Source organism: Sapajus apella, unplaced genomic scaffold (genome assembly GCF_009761245.1).
Source record: "Sapajus apella isolate SASKATOON/1434 unplaced genomic scaffold, GSC_monkey_1.0 scaffold23, whole genome shotgun sequence".
Classification (NCBI taxonomy): Eukaryota; Metazoa; Chordata; class Mammalia; order Primates; family Cebidae; genus Sapajus; species Sapajus apella.
Genome location: NW_022436963.1, coordinates 25,156,884 through 25,162,705, shown reverse-complemented (window position 1 = coordinate 25,162,705; position 5,822 = coordinate 25,156,884). Strand labels below are relative to the sequence as shown.

General features: G+C 38.0%; 1 pseudogene; it reads right to left on the bottom strand.

The window, feature by feature from the left end:
- Window positions 1–1,399: 1,399 nt before the first annotated feature.
- LOC116559231 lies at window positions 1,400–5,312 on the bottom strand (annotated as a pseudogene).
- Between the last annotated feature and the right edge of the window lie 510 nt (window positions 5,313–5,822).

Below are 5,822 nucleotides of genomic sequence, written 5' to 3'. Positions count from 1 at the left end.
TTGAAGGGTTCTATTTTCTTCACGTTTTATTAAACTGTATTTTCATTTCCTGAATATCTTTACTTACAAAGTTATGCCTAAACCAAAGAAACCCAGAATTGTTTAAGGAATGAAAACTTAAAAACAATTCTAAGAAATGCTCTTAGAACCAGTTTAACCTGGAGAAGAGGAAACAGAAATCTAACTTCACACAAGGGACAAGAACAGTTATAAACAGCAGCATCCTTTACTGGGAAATGCTCAAATGGAAATAGTCCTTAGATGCATATGAGGCATTAAATTGGATAAAACAATAAACTTTCTTCTTAAAAGGAATAGATGAGTTATATATTTTATTTTTTCTAGAAGAATTTTAAAGTTATAGAATCATTTGCCTAAAATAGCTTAAATTTGATTCTATTCAAAGAACAATCAATAGATATATTGAAGTCATCTTTAGAACTCTGAGTTCCTGAAAGTAAAAATTTCAGCTCCCAACCTCTTTAACCTGATGTGTATCTATAGCAAACTCTTAAAAAAAAGAAAGCCCTAGATACCATTTTCTTTAATAGGGTGCAGTGATAAAAATCAGGAAATAATATATCCCAAATAATGACTTTTAATCCCACTAGGAAGCTACTCTTTGTTTCTGTTTTAAATGTTATTATTCCAATTTTGAAATATATTTCTGGTACTAACATAATTCTAACTCTATTTTTAGAACTTTGGCAGGACAAAAATTAAAAAATAAAAGATATCATTAAATAACACAGTTTTTCTATAGTGATATTATACTGGTTCCTTAGCTTGAAACATATCAGTATTTCAGAATACATTCAAATATTCCACATTCTGTTCATCCACTATCACTGGAGACACTCAATATCTCCAAGTACTAGGAACGGACTCTGTGTTTAAGCCTGCCTAAAATTCAAGGGATCCAAAAGTCTAATGAGAGACTTGACAAAGTGATGCCTTAAAGAAATGTTTCAGTTTTTCCTACTTTTAAAGAATCCCAAGGGTATTTTTTGAACTGACTGTCACTCTTGCAATTGGTGTAGCAAAGTGCTTGGATCTCCTGTTGGTGTGTATTCACTGATTACATTTAGTGTAGTTTTTTAATGTTGCCGATCTAGATTTAAATTGAACTTGTCATGCTGGAGTGCATGTGTCCTGGTTCTGAATCTCTCCAGTTCTTGTTGCTATAGTGACCAGGAGACATCAGGAGGAAAGTAGAAAAGAGGAATTTTCACTGAAGCATGCATGTCCATGTGACACCCCTGTAAAGCAGTAGTTCTCTTTACTTCTGTACCTTTGAGGGTTACTGTAGCAAAAGGAGTTATCCTATTTTGCAGGTTCAGCTTTTATTATAAATTTTAAAAAGTATATTTTTGGTTAGTACTAAAGTAATAATGGTAACAATGACAGAATTTAAAAGACAAAGATTATTTTTATTCTGGATCCCAGTTGTCTCATTATCTTAGAAAAGTATTTCATAGTTTTCACTATTTTCCTTCCAGTTTTTCAAGCAGCGGTTCTCAACCAGGAACACATTTGCACCCCAGGAGACGTTTGGCAATGTCTGAGATTTTGGTTGTCTCAAAGAGGGGGTGCTGCTGCTGGCATCTAGTGGGTAGAAGGTAGGGTTGCTGCTAAACGGGCTACAGTGCATAAGACAGTCTCTGCAATAAGAAATTATCTGACTCAAAACGTCAATAGTGCTGTGACTGTAAAACCCTACTTTAAAGCAATGGTGACTCATTTTAAAAACTGACACTACCCTGTGAATCTCCTAGGATGACAAGTGACAACTCTGAATAAGGGCTGATATTCTAATTGTAGTAATGGAGTGGGCAGAAAAAAGACAAGATATTTAGACATCCGTCTAATATATTACTATTCACATCCATTAGTCATTAAAAGAAAGAGTTTCCACAGGAAAATACATGTTTCTTAACTATTTGATCAATCCTATTTCTATAATGCAGTTGTACAAAGCTTTTCTTATTTTTGCTTGTCTTAAAAAACACAAGATTGAGAAGTAGATAAGAGTTCAGTCTTAGTCATGTGACTATTTCTTGGGGTCTACGCTGGGTTTCTGGGAGCTAGTATTTATGATGATAAAGAGTAGTATTGGTTGAGTCTTGGGAACCTGCCTTGATGTACATTTTCCTAGCTGTATTACATTCTGGAAAATAGAGTTTTAGTCATAGAAAGTTGATTTTCTTTGTTCAAGTCACTTAAAAACCCTAAGTTTAAGTAATTTTTTTTATCAACAATAGATGAATAAGGGAGAGCATATGAGTAAAGTGGGCACCGAGCTATGCTCAAAAGAGAGGATTTCACATTCAACAAGATAAAACACTTAGTAAGGCTGACCACAGTGTGCTCATTCCATCACTTCCCCCAGCCCTCAGGTTTCTTCTTTATGTACTGTGGTACTTCAAGAATTTATGATTGGGTGCATCAGGCATTTCCTCGTTCTTAAAATTGAGTTAACATAGATGTGTTGTAAGTTTCTGCTGCAGGGTAAAAACAAAGATGAAAAGATGATTTTCTAAGCTCATTTCTCCTGGACTTCTCAAAGGAAACTTAAATTATGTATCGGTCTTAAGGGCAATTGATGTAGGACCTCTTTTAGAGTAGTATTTTTGCCTCCTTGAGTGTTTCTTCCCCTTCTCCCTTTTCTGGAAGAGATCCTTTGATTACCCTTTGGGACCTCATTACCCTCGCCTCTTCTCAGTTCATGTAATTTAAACTGGGTTGGCCCTATCTCCAACTCCACAGAATGAGCACAAACTCAAGATCTTGCCAAGAAGTATCTCCTTGGCTATAAATCTGATTCAGTGACAGGCAATGGAAACATGATCAGGCAATGAGATATATATTTGAAGATTATTGGACATAATTGCCAGTTGTGGGGTACAAACAACTGAAAATTAAGCTAGTAAAGAGAAAAAGCAGAGTCTGGAGAAAGAGAAAGACTAACTCTGACATAATTTGAGCAACTGGATCCAGCAGCATCTGAAGTCAGATATCCATGGATATTTTAGTTATATGCACCACTAAATTCATCTTCTTTTCTGTTTAAGCCAGTTTGATTTCATCTGCTGCTGCTCAAAACCAAAAGTGCTGAAAATGTAGTAAGGGGCAAAAATAGAAAAGTGAAATAGGTGAAAATCAGATGATATTTGTGTCTTAGCAAATAATGTGCTTTTTTCTTTAATCTTTCCTTTTAACATGTAAACTTAATTTTAAAGAGATGTTTCAACCAGTTTAGCCAATTTGTTTCTTGACTGACACTTTTTTTCTCCTAATGGATGTGTTACATTTTGAAAGATTGACTCTGATTCCACAGAGAGTTGATTTTCTTTGTTCTTAGTATCACAGGATAGGCTTCCAATGAATAAAAGAAAATTTTTGTTCACTGTTATCTATTGTGTAGTGAACATGATTGACTTGCTAAACACCAACCATGAGACCAGTCAATCTTGTTGATTCAACAAAAGTATCACCTGCCATCAAGAAATCTTTTCAGTTCCTGAAGCTAACTTGCAAAATATTTACAATAATCATGCCTGAAAATGTTGAACATAGTTAAGATTCTTTATCTCCTTTACTGAGTAATGATTTGAGAAATAAGAGAGAGGAATCATTCAATTTGAAAAAGCAATCTTGAACTGTAAATGCTATTTAAAAGCAAATAATTGTTTTATCTCTAAGTGAAAAGACTCAGCAAACTTTCTGGACTAAATGACTGTCAGTTATGGACCTATTTCAAGTTAAAATTAGCATCATCAGAATTTGGGAAATTTAAGCATTAATTATATGACAGAGTACATTGCAATTTTTTTTTTTCACCAAAGCACTTTTTATATGAGGCAAAGAGGAGTCTTACCGAAGGGATTACGTTCCAAGCAGACAAAACTCAACTGTTAGTGGCACTATTTTGACCTGGTATATTTTGCTTCCCTTTGGTCAGAAACGGGTATTCAGGTTTTACTTTTCCCAGTGGGGCAAAAAGAACAAAGCAAATTGGAAGAGACTTCTACTCTACTGACACTGTTCCTCAGATCCAATATCAACCCAGACAAGCCCTCACGAGCTGCTCTGTAGGTTGATGTCCTGCTGCTGAGTGACACAGGCCATACTACATTTGCAGGGGCAGAAATGAGACAGGAAGCACAGGTACAGGGTCACTTGGGGATGAACAGGCATCCACAGCTTCAAAACTTCATGGAAGGGGTAGTCGTCATAGGAAGCCCAGCTCACCAAGGCACAGACCCTCCAGTTCCTCTTGTGGCTGAGTACGGTGTTCATATCCTGGCTGCTTAGTTCAAAGTCAACGACCTTAGTTCTCAGCAATGCACAGACTTGGAGATCACTACCAAGTTCCTCTCCATGGGGAACTAGATCAGAACCTGGGCTGTAGTTTTATTGTGCTTGCCTGCAATCACCTTGATCTTGGGATTCTCCAGGATGGAAGGGGCCTGAGGCTTGGCCCAGAGTCTGTCAGGAGAGCCAAGGGGGGTATAGATGGTCACCAAGATGCCTTCGGACTGGCAGTACTGGATTAACTTCTCCTGAGTAAGGTACAGGTGGCACTCAATCTGGTTAACTGCCGATGTATACTTTAAGCCAGGTTTGTTTAAGATCCTTTCCACCTGGAGATGGTTACAGTTGGAGATACCAATAGCTTTCACCAGCATCTACCCCCTCTTCTATGGCTGCCATTTGTTCATAATGTTGGGATCATTGGGAACCACATTGTCTGACTCATCCAGTGGGCAAAATTCCTTTCCAGGCTTAAAGCTGCTTAGCCAGTGAATAAGGTGGACATCCAGGTAGTCCAGCTTCAGGTTGCTGAGTCTTTTGGCAGGCTCTTTTCACCAGGACCTTCTCATGGTGCATGCACCACAGCTTGCTAATGAGCCTTATGCTTCACCACCTGCTCCCTAAGCATCTCCTGATTGGCCACCCCCACCTCATTCTGGTACCCGTGGGTGCAGTCGATGTGGTGGTACCTGACATTTCTCTCCACCTTCACAGCCTTGGTCACCTAGCCTGGAGGGGACTTCCAGGTGCCCAGCCCCAGATGGGAATCCTGGTGCTGTTGGTGAGGACAACGTGGCTCGCCATGGCTGCTGCGCTCCCTAGACCCCCACCCAGAACGTACGTTGAGATTTTTAATATCTAAGTTGTCTGGAAAACCCAAGTGGTAATTAGTAATGCAAAGTTTGGAGCAAGTTTTCATTTGAATGCAAATACTATTATTATCTTTAAGGCATGATTCCTCAATATTGGCTGCATGTTGGAACCAGTTGGGTTTAAAAAAATACTGATAATTGAGATACATGAGATAGAGTACTGCCTGCATTAGGGATATGTAAAAACCTCTCCAGGTGATTCTAATGTGCAAAGTTTGAGCATAATTGTTTTAAGTCATTAATTCTGTCATTTTAATGTTCATAGAAATCACCTGCAGGTGTTGTTAAAATCAGTTTCCGATTCAGTAGGCCTAGAATGCAGTCCGAGATTCTGTATTTCTAACTCTATTGTTGCCAGTGTGGATATCACATTTGGAGTAGCAGGGTTGTAAGGCATTGGTTGCATTTTTGGAGTAAATGGGTATAAGAGAATTTTCTAGTGTCCACTCACTGCCTATCTTAAACTAAGACTGGAAATCTCTTGTAATGTACAGGGTTGTGGTAATTGAACTTAACTTGTAGAGGACTTTCTATTATAATGAAGACTTGTTGAGAGTTGCTATTCCTGCTGATGGTACTACTTTTATAAAGGGTGCAGGGAAGGAGAACTGGGATGCTACTAAGCTTTCTGATTTC